Source organism: Mytilus californianus, unplaced genomic scaffold, assembly GCF_021869535.1.
Source record: "Mytilus californianus isolate M0D057914Y unplaced genomic scaffold, xbMytCali1.0.p SCAF_3, whole genome shotgun sequence".
NCBI classification, from domain to species: domain Eukaryota; kingdom Metazoa; phylum Mollusca; class Bivalvia; order Mytilida; family Mytilidae; genus Mytilus; species Mytilus californianus.
The window spans coordinates 54,127,081-54,146,922 of NW_026262679.1; the positions used below are offsets into that span (position 1 = coordinate 54,127,081).

Consider the following 19,842-nt stretch of genomic DNA (forward strand, 5'->3'; position numbering starts at 1 on the left):
TTAAGATCTATCTGCCCTGAAATTTTCAGATGAATCAGACAACCCTTTGTTGGGTTGCTGCCCCTGAATTAGTAATTTTAAGGAAATTTTGCAGTTTTTTGTTATCTTGAATATTATTAATAGATGGAGATAAACTGTAAACAGCCATTATGTTCAGCAAAGTCAGATCTACAAAGAAGTCAACATGACCAATATGGTCAATTGACCCCATAAGGAGTTATTGCCCTTTAAAGTCAAATTTAACAATTATTCGTAAATTTTTGTAATCTTTTACAAAAATCTTCTCTCCTGAAACAACTGAGACAAATTTAACCAAACTTGGCCACAATCATCACTAGGGTATCTAGTTTAATAAATGTGTCCGATGACCCTGCCTGCCAACCAACATGTCAGACATGGCTAAAAATAGAACTTTGGGGGAAAATGCAGTTTTTGACTTGTATCTCTGAAACTAAAGCAAATGTATAACGGTTGCATTATTTCATGCATCAATTGTAAATAAAAATATCAGGTGAGCGACACAGGCTCCTTGGAGCCTCTAGTATTTGTTAGGCATTAAAATCAGTTTTCACTGAAACAACAGATTGAAGCTTTATAACAAATTGGTCTAAAATTTCTTTTATTCCTATTTATATCCTAATGAAGTATATTTTAATAAGAATGTATAGTTATTGTAAATATACGTCTCCAATTTAGGATTTGACATAAAACATGCATCACATTAATTTCTGAATTGATTGCAACAGTAAATAGCTTTGATTTTGAAGCTGAAACTAATTAAAAATATTTGTTTTTGTTACAGATACTGCCTAAATATGTAAGACTCCTATACCATGAAAGATGCTTCCATTGCAGATAGCACATTAGGATTAGTCACATGTAGGTTTTTATTCATAACAATTGTTCTTAAAACTATGTTTATATTTGTTAGGTAATAAAAATCAGTTTTTCCTGGAACAACAGCTTGAAATTTTATTACAAATTGGTCCTACATTACATTTATTGAAATATTCACTGTAATGAGATATATTTTAATAAGAATGTATAGTGATTGTAAAAATTCTTGTCTCCAATTAAGGATTTGACATTACAACATGCATCACATTAATTTCTGAATTGATTGCAACAGCAAAAAGTCTGGATTAAAAGCTGAAATTAATGTTTATTTTTTTTGTTTTCATTACAGATACAGCCTAAATATGTAAGACTCCTATACCATGAAAGATGCTTCCATTGCAGATGCACATTAGGATAAGTCACATGTAGGTATTTGGTCATTACAATTTTCCTTCAAACTATATTTATATTTGTTAGGTAATAAAAATCAGTTTTTTCCTGAAACAACAGATTGAAGCTTTATAACAAATTGGTCTAAAATTTCTTTCATTCAAATTTATACTCTTAATGCTGAATATTTTAATAAGAACGTATAGTAATTGTAATTATATACTTTTCTCTATTTCGGGATTTAACATAAAACATGCATCACATTATTTTCTGAATTGATTGCAACAGCAAAGAGTCTGCATTTAAAGCGTAAACTAATTAATAATTTTTGTTTTTGTTACAGATTATACAGCCTTAATATGTAACACTCCTATACCATGAAAGATGCTTTCACACATTAGGATGTTGCACATGTAGGTATTTGGTCATTACAATTGTTCTTAAAACTATGTTTATGTTTGTTAGGTAATAAAAATCCGTTTTTTCCTGAACAGTTTGACAAAAAGATGCTTTATGTTAAAATGGGTCTCGTAAAAGCAGACCTCTGCAGAGAGCAAACTTTAGATTTTGATATAACATTGATGAATTTAATGGGCGCTAATCTCGTAAAAGCAGATCCCCCAGCAGAGCTGATTACATAGTATGATAAATTGTGTTTATGGTAAAATGTATTTAGTTTTTTTGTCTGGCTCTATTTCATTATCAACCAGTTTGAAACTTTTATTACAAATTGGTCTCAAAAAAATTTCTTCAAATTTATACTCTAATGAAATATATTCTTAATGGAATGTATAGTAATTATAAATATTCTTCAACATGCAAAGATTAAATTCTGAAAAAATTGCAACAGCAAATAGTCTGTATTTAAAGCTGATATTAATTTATAGTTTTTGTTAAAGATACATCTAAATATGTTGCACTCCTAGACAGAGAAGATGGATTCATGGCAGATAGGAAGAGTCAACATGTAAGTATTTGGTCATTACAATTGTACTTAAAACTATGTTAATATTTGGAAGTCAATAAAAATCTGTTTTCACTGAAACAATAGCTTAAAATTTTATTACAGATTGGTCTAAAATATCTTTTATTCGAATTTCAAATGTGGTATATTTTAATAAGAATGAAAGAGTAATTGTAAATTAATTGTCCGTAATTTAAGATTTGACATAAAACATGAATCACATTAATTTTTAAATTTTTTTAACAGCCATTAAATATTCTCTAAAGCTGATGCTAATTTAAATTTTTTCTTTTGTAACAGATACAGCCCAGATATGTTCCACTCCTACCCAATGAATATGGTTTCATGGTAGATGCACATTAGGATGTTTAACATGTAGGTAGTCATTACAATTGTACTTTAGACTATGTTTATATGTGTTGGGTAATAAATATCAGTTTTCTCGGGAACAACAGCTTAAATAAAATATTATTTCAAATTAGTGTACATATTTCTTTTGTTCAAATTTATAATCTAGTGAAGTAAATTTTAACATGAATGCGTAGTAATTTTAAATATTCTTGTGTCCAATTTAGGATTTGACATAAAATATGAGTGACATTTATTTTATAATTGTTGCAACAGCCAATAGTCTCTATTTGAAGCTGATACTAATTGATGATTTGGTTTTGTTATAGATACAGCCGAAATATGTTACACTCCTAGACAATGAAGATGGTTTCATGGTAGATTGATCACACATCTGGATACGTAGCATGTAGGTATTTGGTATTTTTAATTGTACTTTAAACTATGTTTATATGGTTTGCAGGTAACAAAAATAAGTTTTCCCTGGAAGCTTAAATTAGATTTGATAACAAATTGATTTAAAATTTCTTCAATTCAAATTTATACTCTTATGAAGATTATTTTAATGATAATGTATAGAAATTGTTTATATACTTGTCTTCAAATTAGGATTTTTCATCAAAAATGCATCATATTAATTTTGAATTAATTGCAACAACCAATATTCTCTATTTAAAGCTGATACTGATTTAGAGTTTTTGTTTTTGTTACAGATAGACTAGATATGTTACCCTCCTAGACAATGAAGATGCTTTCATGGTATACAGCACACGAAGATTTGTATCATGTAGGTATTTGGTCATTATAATTGTACTTTTAACTCTTTTTATATGTGTTGGGTAACAAAAATCAGTTTTCCCGTTGAACAACAGTTTAAAATTTTATTACAAATTTGTCGAACATTTCTTTTATTCAAATATTTACTGTAATAAGTTAAGTAATTGTAAATATTCTAGTCTCCAATTTAGGATTTGACATAAAACATGCATCACATTAATTTCTGAATTGATTGCAACATCAAAAATTCCCTATTTAAAGCTGATACTAATTTACAATTTTTGTTTTTGTTACAGATAACGCCTAAATATGTTGCACTCTTCGACAATGAAAATGGTTTCATTGTAGATAGCACATTAGGATGTCACATGTAGGTATTTATTCATTACAATTTTTTTATTTAAACTAGGTTTATTAGCTCACCTGACAGGGCCAAGTGAGCTTTTCTCATCACTTGGCGTCCGTCGTCGTCCGTTAACTTTTACAAAAATCTCCTCTGAAACTACTGGGCCAAATTTAACCAAACTTGGCCACAATCATCACTAGGGTATCTAGTTTTAAAAATGTGTCCGATGACCCCGCCTGCCAACCAAGATGGCCGACATGGCTAAAAATAGAACATAGGGGTAAAATGCAGTTTTTCTCTTATATCTCTGAAACTAAAGCATTTAGAGCAAATCTGACTGTGGGTAAAAATGTTCATCAGGTTAAGATCTATCTGCCCTGAAATTTTCAGATGAATCAGACAACCCTTTGTTGGGTTGCTGCCCCTGAATTAGTAATTTTAAGGAAATTTTGCAGTTTTTTGTTATCTTGAATATTATTATAGATGGAGATAAACTGTAAACAGCCATTATGTTCAGCAAAGTCAGATCTACAAAGAAGTCAACATGACCAATATGGTCAATTGACCCCATAAGGAGTTATTGCCCTTTAAAGTCAAATTTAACAATTATTCGTAAATTTTTGTAATCTTTTACAAAAATCTTCTCTCCTGAAACAACTGAGACAAATTTAACCAAACTTGGCCACAATCATCACTAGGGTATCTAGTTTAATAAATGTGTCCGATGACCCTGCCTGCCAACCAACATGTCAGACATGGCTAAAAATAGAACTTTGGGGGAAAATGCAGTTTTTGACTTGTATCTCTGAAACTAAAGCAAATGTATAACGGTTGCATTATTTCATGCATCAATTGTAAATAAAAATATCAGGTGAGCGACACAGGCTCCTTGGAGCCTCTAGTATTTGTTAGGCATTAAAATCAGTTTTCACTGAAACAACAGATTGAAGCTTTATAACAAATTGGTCTAAAATTTCTTTTATTCCTATTTATATCCTAATGAAGTATATTTTAATAAGAATGTATAGTTATTGTAAATATACGTCTCCAATTTAGGATTTGACATTAAACATGCATCACATTAATTTCTGAATTGATTGCAACAGCAAATAGCTTTGATTTTGAAGCTGAAACTAATTTAAAATATTTGTTTTTGTTACAGATACTGCCTAAATATGTAAGACTCCTATACCATGAAAGATGCTTCCATTGCAGATAGCACATTAGGATTAGTCACATGTAGGTTTTTATTCATAACAATTGTTCTTAAAACTATGTTTATATTTGTTAGGTAATAAAAATCAGTTTTTCCTGGAACAACAGCTTGAAATTTTATTACAAATTGGTCCTACATTACATTTATTGAAATATTCACTGTAATGAGATATATTTTAATAAGAATGTATAGTGATTGTAAAAATTCTTGTCTCCAATTAAGGATTTGACATTACAACATGCATCACATTAATTTCTGAATTGATTGCAACAGCAAAAAGTCTGGATTAAAAGCTGAAATTAATGTTTATTTTTTTTGTTTTCATTACAGATACAGCCTAAATATGTAAGACTCCTATACCATGAAAGATGCTTCCATTGCAGATGCACATTAGGATAAGTCACATGTAGGTATTTGGTCATTACAATTTTCCTTCAAACTATATTTATATTTGTTAGGTAATAAAAATCAGTTTTTTCCTGAAACAACAGATTGAAGCTTTATAACAAATTGGTCTAAAATTTCTTTCATTCAAATTTATACTCTTAATGCTGAATATTTTAATAAGAACGTATAGTAATTGTAATTGTATACTTTTCTCTATTTCGGGATTTAACATAAAACATGCATCACATTATTTTCTGAATTGATTGCAACAGCAAAGAGTCTGGATTTAAAGCGTAAACTAAGTAATAATTTTTGTTTTTGTTACAGATTATACAGCCTTAATATGTAACACTCCTATACCATGAAAGATGCTTTCACACATTAGGATGTTGCACATGTAGGTATTTGGTCATTATAATTGTTCTTAAAACTATGTTTATGTTTGTTAGGTAATAAAAATCCGTTTTTTCCTGAACAGTTTGACAAAAAGATGCTTTATGTTAAAATGGGTCTCGTAAAAGCAGACCTCTGCAGAGAGCAAACTAGATTTTGATATAACATTGATGAATTTAATGGGCGCTAATCTCGTAAAAGCAGATCCCCCAGCAGAGCTGATTACATAGTATGATAAATTGTGTTTATGGTAAAATGTATTTAGTTTTTTTGTCTGGCTCTATTTCATTATCAACCAGTTTGAAACTTTATTACAAATTGGTCTCAAAAAAATTTCTTCAAATTTATACTCTAATGAAATATATTCTTAATGGAATGTATAGTAATTATAAATATTCTTCTCCAACATGCAAAGATTAAATTCTGAAAAAATTGCAACAGCAAATAGTCTGTATTTAAAGCTGATATTAATTTATAGTTTTTGTTAAAAGATACATCAAAATATGTTGCACTCCTAGACAGAGAAGATGGATTCATGGCAGATAGGAAGAGTCAACATGTAAGTATTTGGTCATTACAATTGTACTTAAAACTATGTTAATATTTGGAAGTCAATAAAAATCTGTTTTCACTGAAACAATAGCTTAAAATTTTATTACAGATTGGTCTAAAATATCTTTTATTCGAATTTCAAATGTGGTATATTTTAATAAGAATGAAAGAGTAATTGTAAATTAATTGTCCGTAATTTAAGATTTGACATAAAACATGAATCACATTAATTTTTAAATTTTTTTAACAGCCATTAAATATTCTCTAAAGCTGATGCTAATTTAATTTTTTTCTTTTGTAACAGATACAGCCCAGATATGTTCCACTCCTACCCAATGAATATGGTTTCATGGTAGATGCACATTAGGATGTTTAACATGTAGGTAGTCATTACAATTGTACTTTAGACTATGTTTATATGTGTTGGGTAATAAATATCAGTTTTCTCAGGAACAACAGCTTAAATAAAATATTATTTCAAATTAGTGTACATATTTCTTTTGTTCAAATTTATAATCTAGTGAAGTAAATTTTAACATGAATGCGTTGTAATTTTAAATATTCTTGTGTCCAATTTAGGATTTGACATAAAATATGAGTGACATTTATTTTATAATTGTTGCAACAGCCAATAGTCTCTATTTGAAGCTGATACTAATTGATGATTTGGTTTTGTTATAGATACAGCCGAAATATGTTACACTCCTAGACAATGAAGATGGTTTCATGGTAGATTGATCACACATCTGGATACGTAGCATGTAGGTATTTGGTATTTTTAATTGTACTTTAAACTATGTTTATATGGTTTGCAGGTAACAAAAATAAGTTTTCCCTGGAAGCTTAAATTGGATTTGATAACAAATTGATTTAAAATTTCTTCAATTCAAATTTATACTCTTATGAAGATTATTTTAATGATAATGTATAGAAATTGTTTATATATCTTCAAATTAGGATTTTTCATCAAAAATGCATCATATTAATTTTGAATTAATTGCAACAACCAATATTCTCTATTTAAAGCTGATACTGATTTAGAGTTTTTGTTTTTGTTACAGATAGACTAGATATGTTACCCTCCTAGACAATGAAGATGCTTTCATGGTATACAGCACACGAAGATTTGTATCATGTAGGTATTTGGTCATTATAATTGTACTTTTAACTCTTTTTATATGTGTTGGGTAACAAAAATCAGTTTTCCCGTTGAACAACAGTTTAAAATTTTATTACAAATTTGTCGAACATTTCTTTTATTCAAATATTTACTGTAATAAGTTAAGTAATTGTAAATATTCTAGTCTCCAATTTAGGATTTGACATAAAACATGCATCACATTAATTTCTGAATTGATTGCAACATCAAATATTCCCTATTTAAAGCTGATACTAATTTACAATTTTTGTTTTTGTTACAGATAACGCCTAAATATGTTGCACTCTTCGACAATGAAAATGGTTTCATTGTAGATAGCACATTAGGATGTCACATGTAGGTATTTATTCATTACAATTTTTTTATTTAAACTAGGTTTATTAGCTCACCTGACAGGGCCAAGTGAGCTTTTCTCATCACTTGGCGTCCGTCGTCGTCCGTTAACTTTTACAAAAATCTCCTCTGAAACTACTGGGCCAAATTTAACCAAACTTGGCCACAATCATCACTAGGGTATCTAGTTTTAAAAATGTGTCCGATGACCCCGCCTGCCAACCAAGATGGCCGACATGGCTAAAAATAGAACATAAGGGTAAAATGCAGTTTTTGGCTTATATCTCTGAAACTAAAGCATTTTGAGCAAATCTGACTATGGGTAAAAATGTTCATCAGGTTAAGATCTATCTGCCCTGAAATTTTCAGATTAATCAGACAACCCTTTGTTGGGTTGCTGCCCCTGAATTAGTAATTTTAAGGAAATTTTGCAGTTTTTTGTTATCTTGAATATTATTATAGATGGAGATAAACTGTAAACAGCCATTATGTTCAGCAAAGTCAGATCTACAAAGAAGTCAACATGACCAATATGGTCAATTGACCCCATAAGGAGTTATTGCCCTTTAAAGTCAAATTTAACAATTATTCGTAAATTTTTGTAATCTTTTACAAAAATCTTCTCTCCTGAAACAACTGAGACAAATTTAACCAAACTTGGCCACAATCATCACTAGGGTATCTAGTTTAATAAATGTGTCCGATGACCCTGCCTGCCAACCAACATGTCAGACATGGCTAAAAATAGAACTTTGGGGGAAAATGCAGTTTTTGACTTGTATCTCTGAAACTAAAGCAAATGTATAACGGTTGCATTATTTCATGCATCAATTGTAAATAAAAATATCAGGTGAGCGACACAGGCTCCTTGGAGCCTCTAGTATTTGTTAGGCATTAAAATCAGTTTTCACTGAAACAACAGATTGAAGCTTTATAACAAATTGGTCTAAAATTTCTTTTATTCCTATTTATATCCTAATGAAGTATATTTTAATAAGAATGTATAGTTATTGTAAATATACGTCTCCAATTTAGGATTTGACATTAAACATGCATCACATTAATTTCTGAATTGATTGCAACAGCAAATAGCTTTGATTTTGAAGCTGAAACTAATTTAAAATATTTGTTTTTGTTACAGATACTGCCTAAATATGTAAGACTCCTATACCATGAAAGATGCTTCCATTGCAGATAGCACATTAGGATTAGTCACATGTAGGTTTTTATTCATAACAATTGTTCTTAAAACTATGTTTATATTTGTTAGGTAATAAAAATCAGTTTTTCCTGGAACAACAGCTTGAAATTTTATTACAAATTGGTCCTACATTACATTTATTGAAATATTCACTGTAATGAGATATATTTTAATAAGAATGTATAGTGATTGTAAAAATTCTTGTCTCCAATTAAGGATTTGACATTACAACATGCATCACATTAATTTCTGAATTGATTGCAACAGCAAAAAGTCTGGATTAAAAGCTGAAATTAATGTTTATTTTTTTTGTTTTCATTACAGATACAGCCTAAATATGTAAGACTCCTATACCATGAAAGATGCTTCCATTGCAGATGCACATTAGGATAAGTCACATGTAGGTATTTGGTCATTACAATTTTCCTTCAAACTATATTTATATTTGTTAGGTAATAAAAATCAGTTTTTTCCTGAAACAACAGATTGAAGCTTTATAACAAATTGGTCTAAAATTTCTTTCATTCAAATTTATACTCTTAATGCTGAATATTTTAATAAGAACGTATAGTAATTGTAATTGTATACTTTTCTCTATTTCGGGATTTAACATAAAACATGCATCACATTATTTTCTGAATTGATTGCAACAGCAAAGAGTCTGGATTTAAAGCGTAAACTAATTAATAATTTTTGTTTTTGTTACAGATTATACAGCCTTAATATGTAACACTCCTATACCATGAAAGATGCTTTCACACATTAGGATGTTGCACATGTAGGTATTTGGTCATTATAATTGTTCTTAAAACTATGTTTATGTTTGTTAGGTAATAAAAATCCGTTTTTTCCTGAACAGTTTGACAAAAAGATGCTTTATGTTAAAATGGGTCTCGTAAAAGCAGACCTCTGCAGAGAGCAAACTTTAGATTTTGATATAACATTGATGAATTTAATGGGCGCTAATCTCGTAAAAGCAGATCCCCCAGCAGAGCTGATTACATAGTATGATAAATTGTGTTTATAGTAAAATGTATTTAGTTTTTTTGTCTGGCTCTATTTCATTATCAACCAGTTTGAAACTTTTATTACAAATTGGTCTCAAAAAAATTTCTTCAAATTTATACTCTAATGAAATATATTCTTAATGGAATGTATAGTAATTATAAATATTCTTCAACATGCAAAGATTAAATTCTGAAAAAATTGCAACAGCAAATAGTCTGTATTTAAAGCTGATATTAATTTATAGTTTTTGTTAAAGATACATCTAAATATGTTGCACTCCTAGACAGAGAAGATGGATTCATGGCAGATAGGAAGAGTCAACATGTAAGTATTTGGTCATTACAATTGTACTTAAAACTATGTTAATATTTGGAAGTCAATAAAAATCTGTTTTCACTGAAACAATAGCTTAAAATTTTATTACAGATTGGTCTAAAATATCTTTTATTCGAATTTCAAATGTGGTATATTTTAATAAGAATGAAAGAGTAATTGTAAATTAATTGTCCGTAATTTAAGATTTGACATAAAACATGAATCACATTAATTTTTAAATTTTTTTAACAGCCATTAAATATTCTCTAAAGCTGATGCTAATTTAAATTTTTTCTTTTGTAACAGATACAGCCCAGATATGTTCCACTCCTACCCAATGAATATGGTTTCATGGTAGATGCACATTAGGATGTTTAACATGTAGGTAGTCATTACAATTGTACTTTAGACTATGTTTATATGTGTTGGGTAATAAATATCAGTTTTCTCAGGAACAACAGCTTAAATAAAATATTATTTCAAATTAGTGTACATATTTCTTTTGTTCAAATTTATAATCTAGTGAAGTAAATTTTAACATGAATGCGTTGTAATTTTAAATATTCTTGTGTCCAATTTAGGATTTGACATAAAATATGAGTGACATTTATTTTATAATTGTTGCAACAGCCAATAGTCTCTATTTGAAGCTGATACTAATTGATGATTTGGTTTTGTTATAGATACAGCCGAAATATGTTACACTCCTAGACAATGAAGATGGTTTCATGGTAGATTGATCACACATCTGGATACGTAGCATGTAGGTATTTGGTATTTTTAATTGTACTTTAAACTATGTTTATATGGTTTGCAGGTAACAAAAATAAGTTTTCCCTGGAAGCTTAAATTGGATTTGATAACAAATTGATTTAAAATTTCTTCAATTCAAATTTATACTCTTATGAAGATTATTTTAATGATAATGTATAGAAATTGTTTATATATCTTCAAATTAGGATTTTTCATCAAAAATGCATCATATTAATTTTGAATTAATTGCAACAACCAATATTCTCTATTTAAAGCTGATACTGATTTAGAGTTTTTGTTTTTGTTACAGATAGACTAGATATGTTACCCTCCTAGACAATGAAGATGCTTTCATGGTATACAGCACACGAAGATTTGTATCATGTAGGTATTTGGTCATTATAATTGTACTTTTAACTCTTTTTATATGTGTTGGGTAACAAAAATCAGTTTTCCCGTTGAACAACAGTTTAAAATTTTATTACAAATTTGTCGAACATTTCTTTTATTCAAATATTTACTGTAATAAGTTAAGTAATTGTAAATATTCTAGTCTCCAATTTAGGATTTGACATAAAACATGCATCACATTAATTTCTGAATTGATTGCAACATCAAATATTCCCTATTTAAAGCTGATACTAATTTACAATTTTTGTTTTTGTTACAGATAACGCCTAAATATGTTGCACTCTTCGACAATGAAAATGGTTTCATTGTAGATAGCACATTAGGATGTCACATGTAGGTATTTATTCATTACAATTTTTTTATTTAAACTAGGTTTATTAGCTCACCTGACAGGGCCAAGTGAGCTTTTCTCATCACTTGGCGTCCGTCGTCGTCCGTTAACTTTTACAAAAATCTCCTCTGAAACTACTGGGCCAAATTTAACCAAACTTGGCCACAATCATCACTAGGGTATCTAGTTTTAAAAATGTGTCCGATGACCCCGCCTGCCAACCAAGATGGCCGACATGGCTAAAAATAGAACATAAGGGTAAAATGCAGTTTTTGGCTTATATCTCTGAAACTAAAGCATTTTGAGCAAATCTGACTATGGGTAAAAATGTTCATCAGGTTAAGATCTATCTGCCCTGAAATTTTCAGATTAATCAGACAACCCTTTGTTGGGTTGCTGCCCCTGAATTAGTAATTTTAAGGAAATTTTGCAGTTTTTTGTTATCTTGAATATTATTATAGATGGAGATAAACTGTAAACAGCCATTATGTTCAGCAAAGTCAGATCTACAAAGAAGTCAACATGACCAATATGGTCAATTGACCCCATAAGGAGTTATTGCCCTTTAAAGTCAAATTTAACAATTATTCGTAAATTTTTGTAATCTTTTACAAAAATCTTCTCTCCTGAAACAACTGAGACAAATTTAACCAAACTTGGCCACAATCATCACTAGGGTATCTAGTTTAATAAATGTGTCCGATGACCCTGCCTGCCAACCAACATGTCAGACATGGCTAAAAATAGAACTTTGGGGGAAAATGCAGTTTTTGACTTGTATCTCTGAAACTAAAGCAAATGTATAACGGTTGCATTATTTCATGCATCAATTGTAAATAAAAATATCAGGTGAGCGACACAGGCTCCTTGGAGCCTCTAGTATTTGTTAGGCATTAAAATCAGTTTTCACTGAAACAACAGATTGAAGCTTTATAACAAATTGGTCTAAAATTTCTTTTATTCCTATTTATATCCTAATGAAGTATATTTTAATAAGAATGTATAGTTATTGTAAATATACGTCTCCAATTTAGGATTTGACATTAAACATGCATCACATTAATTTCTGAATTGATTGCAACAGCAAATAGCTTTGATTTTGAAGCTGAAACTAATTTAAAATATTTGTTTTTGTTACAGATACTGCCTAAATATGTAAGACTCCTATACCATGAAAGATGCTTCCATTGCAGATAGCACATTAGGATTAGTCACATGTAGGTTTTTATTCATAACAATTGTTCTTAAAACTATGTTTATATTTGTTAGGTAATAAAAATCAGTTTTTCCTGGAACAACAGCTTGAAATTTTATTACAAATTGGTCCTACATTACATTTATTGAAATATTCACTGTAATGAGATATATTTTAATAAGAATGTATAGTGATTGTAAAAATTCTTGTCTCCAATTAAGGATTTGACATTACACATTACAACATGCATCACATTAATTTCTGAATTGATTGCAACAGCAAAAAGTCTGGATTAAAAGCTGAAATTAATGTTTATTTTTTTTGTTTTCATTACAGATACAGCCTAAATATGTAAGACTCCTATACCATGAAAGATGCTTCCATTGCAGATGCACATTAGGATAAGTCACATGTAGGTATTTGGTCATTACAATTTTCCTTCAAACTATATTTATATTTGTTAGGTAATAAAAATCAGTTTTTTCCTGAAACAACAGATTGAAGCTTTATAACAAATTGGTCTAAAATTTCTTTCATTCAAATTTATACTCTTAATGCTGAATATTTTAATAAGAACGTATAGTAATTGTAATTGTATACTTTTCTCTATTTCGGGATTTAACATAAAACATGCATCACATTATTTTCTGAATTGATTGCAACAGCAAAGAGTCTGGATTTAAAGCGTAAACTAATTAATAATTTTTGTTTTTGTTACAGATTATACAGCCTTAATATGTAACACTCCTATACCATGAAAGATGCTTTCACACATTAGGATGTTGCACATGTAGGTATTTGGTCATTATAATTGTTCTTAAAACTATGTTTATGTTTGTTAGGTAATAAAAATCCGTTTTTTCCTGAACAGTTTGACAAAAAGATGCTTTATGTTAAAATGGGTCTCGTAAAAGCAGACCTCTGCAGAGAGCAAACTTTAGATTTTGATATAACATTGATGAATTTAATGGGCGCTAATCTCGTAAAAGCAGATCCCCCAGCAGAGCTGATTACATAGTATGATAAATTGTGTTTATGGTAAAATGTATTTAGTTTTTTTGTCTGGCTCTATTTCATTATCAACCAGTTTGAAACTTTTATTACAAATTGGTCTCAAAAAAATTTCTTCAAATTTATACTCTAATGAAATATATTCTTAATGGAATGTATAGTAATTATAAATATTCTTCAACATGCAAAGATTAAATTCTGAAAAAATTGCAACAGCAAATAGTCTGTATTTAAAGCTGATATTAATTTATAGTTTTTGTTAAAGATACATCTAAATATGTTGCACTCCTAGACAGAGAAGATGGATTCATGGCAGATAGGAAGAGTCAACATGTAAGTATTTGGTCATTACAATTGTACTTAAAACTATGTTAATATTTGGAAGTCAATAAAAATCTGTTTTCACTGAAACAATAGCTTAAAATTTTATTACAGATTGGTCTAAAATATCTTTTATTCGAATTTCAAATGTGGTATATTTTAATAAGAATGAAAGAGTAATTGTAAATTAATTGTCCGTAATTTAAGATTTGACATAAAACATGAATCACATTAATTTTTAAATTTTTTTAACAGCCATTAAATATTCTCTAAAGCTGATGCTAATTTAAATTTTTTCTTTTGTAACAGATACAGCCCAGATATGTTCCACTCCTACCCAATGAATATGGTTTCATGGTAGATGCACATTAGGATGTTTAACATGTAGGTAGTCATTACAATTGTACTTTAGACTATGTTTATATGTGTTGGGTAATAAATATCAGTTTTCTCGGGAACAACAGCTTAAATAAAATATTATTTCAACTTAGTGTACATATTTCTTTTGTTCAAATTTATAATCTAGTGAAGTAAATTTTAACATGAATGCGTAGTAATTTTAAATATTCTTGTGTCCAATTTAGGATTTGACATAAAATATGAGTGACATTTATTTTATAATTGTTGCAACAGCCAATAGTCTCTATTTGAAGCTGATACTAATTGATGATTTGGTTTTGTTATAGATACAGCCGAAATATGTTACACTCCTAGACAATGAAGATGGTTTCATGGTAGATTGATCACACATCTGGATACGTAGCATGTAGGTATTTGGTATTTTTAATTGTACTTTAAACTATGTTTATATGGTTTGCAGGTAACAAAAATAAGTTTTCCCTGGAAGCTTAAATTAGATTTGATAACAAATTGATTTACAATTTCTTCAATTCAAATTTATACTCTTATGAAGATTATTTTAATGATAATGTATAGAAATTGTTTATATACTTGTCTTCAAATTAGGATTTTTCATCAAAAATGCATCATATTAATTTTGAATTAATTGCAACAACCAATATTCTCTATTTAAAGCTGATACTGATTTAGAGTTTTTGTTTTTGTTACAGATAGACTAGATATGTTACCCTCCTAGACAATGAAGATGCTTTCATGGTATACAGCACACGAAGATTTGTATCATGTAGGTATTTGGTCATTATAATTGTACTTTTAACTCTTTTTATATGTGTTGGGTAACAAAAATCAGTTTTCCCGTTGAACAACAGTTTAAAATTTTATTACAAATTTGTCGAACATTTCTTTTATTCAAATATTTACTGTAATAAGTTAAGTAATTGTAAATATTCTAGTCTCCAATTTAGGATTTGACATAAAACATGCATCACATTAATTTCTGAATTGATTGCAACATCAAATATTCCCTATTTAAAGCTGATACTAATTTACAATTTTTGTTTTTGTTACAGATAACGCCTAAATATGTTACACTCTTCGACAATGAAAATGGTTTCATTGTAGATAGCACATTAGGATGTCACATGTAGGTATTTATTCATTACAATTTTTTTATTTAAACTAGGTTTATTAGCTCACCTGACAGGGCCAAGTGAGCTTTTCTCATCACTTGGCGTCCGTCGTCGTCCGTTAACTTTTACAAAAATCTCCTCTGAAACTACTGGGCCAAATTTAACCAAACTTGGCCACAATCATCACTAGGGTATCTAGTTTTAAAAATGTGTCCGATGACCCCGCCTGCCAACCAAGATGGCCGACATGGCTAAAAATAGAACATAGGGGTAAAATGCAGTTTTTTGCTTATATCTCTGAAACTAAAGCATTTAGAGCAAATCTGACTATGGGTAAAAATGTTCATCAGGTTAAGTTCTATCTGCCCTGAAATTTTTAGATGAATCGGACAACCCTTTGTTGGGTTGCTGCCCCTGAATTAGTAATTTTAAGGAAATTTTGCAGTTTTTTGTTATCTTGAATATTATTATAGATGGAGATAAACTGTAAACAGCCATTATGTTCAGCAAAGTCAGATCTACAAAGAAGTCAACATGACCAATATGGTCAATTGACCCCATAAGGAGTTATTGCCCTTTAAAGTCAAATTTAACAATTATTCGTAAATTTTTGTAATCTTTTACAAAAATCTTCTCTCCTGAAACAACTGAGACAAATTTAACCAAACTTGGCCACAATCATCACTAGGGTATCTAGTTTAATAAATGTGTCCGATGACCCTGCCTGCCAACCAACATGTCAGACATGGCTAAAAATAGAACTTTGGGGGAAAATGCAGTTTTTGACTTGTATCTCTGAAACTAAAGCAAATGTATAACGGTTCCATTATTTCATGCATCAATTGTAAATAAAAATATCAGGTGAGCGACACAGGCTCCTTGGAGCCTCTAGTATTTGTTAGGCATTAAAATCAGTTTTCACTGAAACAACAGATTGAAGCTTTATAACAAATTGGTCTAAAATTTCTTTTATTCCTATTTATATCCTAATGAAGTAAATTTTAATAAGAATGTATAGTTATTGTAAATATACGTCTCCAATTTAGGATTTGACATTAAACATGCATCACATTAATTTCTGAATTGATTGCAACAGCAAATAGCTTTGATTTTGAAGCTGAAACTAATTTAAAATATTTGTTTTTGTTACAGATACTGCCTAAATATGTAAGACTCCTATACCATGAAAGATGCTTCCATTGCAGATAGCACATTAGGATTAGTCACATGTAGGTTTTTATTCATAACAATTGTTCTTAAAACTATGTTTATATTTGTTAGGTAATAAAAATCAGTTTTTCCTGGAACAACAGCTTGAAGTTTTATTACAAATTGGTCCTACATTACATTTATTGAAATATTCACTGTAATGAGATATATTTTAATAAGAATGTATAGTGATTGTAAAAATTCTTGTCTCCAATTAAGGATTTGACATTACACATTACAACATGCATCACATTAATTTCTGAATTGATTGCAACAGCAAAAAGTCTGGATTAAAAGCTGAAATTAATGTTTATTTTTTTTGTTTTCATTACAGATACAGCCTAAATATGTAAGACTCCTATACCATGAAAGATGCTTCCATTGCAGATGCACATTAGGATAAGTCACATGTAGGTATTTGGTCATTACAATTTTCCTTCAAACTATATTTATATTTGTTAGGTAATAAAAATCAGTTTTTTCCTGAAACAACAGATTGAAGCTTTATAACAAATTGGTCTAAAATTTCTTTCATTCAAATTTATACTCTTAATGCTGAATATTTAAATAAGAACGTATAGTAATTGTAATTATATACTTTTCTCTATTTCGGGATTTAACATAAAACATGCATCACATTATTTTCTGAATTGATTGCAACAGCAAAGAATCTGGATTTAAAGCGTAAACTAATTAATAATTTTTGTTTTTGTTACAGATTATACAGCCTTAATATGTAAGACTCCTATACCATGAAAGATGCTTTCACACATTAGGATGTTGCACATGTAGGTATTTGGTCATTACAATTGTTCTTAAAACTATGTTTATGTTTGTTAGGTAATAAAAATCCGTTTTTTCCTGAACAGTTTGACAAAAAGATGCTTTATGTTAAAATGGGTCTCGTAAAAGCAGACCTCTGCAGAGAGCAAACTTTAGATTTTGATATAACATTGATGAATTTAATGGGCGCTAATCTCGTAAAAGCAGATTCCCCAGCAGAGCTGATTACATATATGATAACTTGTGTTAATGGTAATATGTATTTAGTTTTTGTCGAGCCTGCGACTTTTGTCGCAGAAAGCTCGACATAGGGATAGTGATCCGGCGGCGGCGTTAGCTTACTTCTTAAAAGCTTTATATTTTAGAAGGTGGAAGGTCTGGATGCTTCATACTTTGTATATGGATGCCTCATGTTACGAAGTTTCTGTCAGTCACATGTCTAATGTCCTTGACCTCATTTTCATGGTTCAGTGACTACTTGAAAAAAAATTTAAGATTGTACTTTATGTGTACTTTAGACTATGTTTATATGTGTTGGGTAATAAATATCAGTTTTCCCTGGAACAACAGCTTAAATAAAATTTTATTTCAAATAAGTGTACATATTTCTTTTGTTCAAATTTATAATCTAGTGAAGTAAATTTTCAAATATTTACTGTACTGAGGTGTATTTTTAATAAGAATATAAAGTAATTGTAAGTATACTAGTCTCCAATTTAGGATTTGACATAAAACATGCATGACATTAATTTCTGAATTGATTGGGTTTTTTTTACAGATGCAACTTATATGATGTTTCAGTAGTAGAAGGTGCAGCATGGCAGCAGAAGATGTTAAATTGAGAATCGTGAAGAGACAGTTTAATTCTTTAGAGAAGAAATAAGATTATAGTTTATAGATTTTTATAATCTTCATCTATAATGTTCAAAATATCAGATGAGAATTTGCCAAGTGCCCTCAATATGTCTACAATGATATAACAATCATAATTAAAAATGTATTGTAAACCTCTTTTTCAATATTCATATTAAAGAAAGTAGATTGTCAATTTAGATATTTACTTATTTACCTGAATTTTTTATTAAGTAATTTGGACAATATGACTTTATTTAGATTTTTTGAAATTCAAGTTCAAAATGTGTATACATCAGATAGTTTTGGTTTGCCAGCAACTTCCATTGTATAGCCAAAAGATCAATTGTTGGTTGTAATTAAGGCCAGCTCTAAATAAGATCTTAAAATAGAAACTATCTTCAAATTTGACAAGTTACCATATCTACATATGAATAAATTAGAATAGTCTGTAAATATTCTGTATTTTCCTTTTTGCATCATCTTTTGAGTAACCAAATCAGAACACCCAGTTTGGTGAAATACTTTTTCCTGTTATATCTATCATTGCTTTTGTAAGATAAAAACAAAAATATATATGCAGTTTTGTTAAATATATTTAAATTAAAAATTAAAAAAAAAATCAAATTCAAATTAACACAAACAAAATTGACTTTAACTTATGGTTTAGTTCATGCACCCTTTAATGTATATCTTAAAAGTTTTGTTGTGGACTAAGCAAATATCAAATTATCATTTCAGAAGTACATTTTGCTTGCATGGTATCATCTTCACTAACATTTAACATAGTGGGTTTCGGAGTTACTGAGGTAGTTCTTATTGAGGTGTTTCTTGTTTTTTTTCTATGGAGGAATCAGTGGTTTCTATGTCTTCAGGATATGGTTTTGTCATTCAAAGGGAACTGTCAATGTAATTCTGAAATGATATACATTTGGTATTTTATTGTCATTGAAAAAGAAACGGTATCAGTGCATGAACATTTGAACTGTGAATATATAATATTTAAACTTTATAATTTATAATTTTTAAATCGATTTTGGAAAGTTATTGTATCAAAATTAAATTGTATTTGACACAGTTTGATGGATGGAAATTGAAAATTAGAAAAACTTTGAAAACAAAATTCCAAATATAAATTTCTGCTTCATTAAAACATTTGGTTAAATGGATCTGCAAAATCACTGATAGCTAACATGGTTAATCCACTTAATTAGATAGTGTCGTTAAGTATAGTCTAATGGATCCTGTTGATATCCTATT

General features: G+C 29.2%; 1 long non-coding RNA gene across 1 annotated transcript; it reads left to right on the top strand.

Moving 5' to 3' along the window:
* Positions 1 to 3,249: 3,249 nt before the first annotated feature.
* On the top strand, positions 3,250 to 10,992 carry LOC127734884 (uncharacterized). Its single transcript, XR_007997805.1, has 8 exons — positions 3,250 to 3,326; positions 3,613 to 3,686; positions 4,825 to 4,901; positions 5,209 to 5,284; positions 5,593 to 5,662; positions 6,150 to 6,217; positions 10,533 to 10,607; positions 10,910 to 10,992. It is a non-coding gene; the product is annotated as an uncharacterized LOC127734884 (long non-coding RNA).
* Positions 10,993 to 19,842: the final 8,850 nt, after the last annotated feature.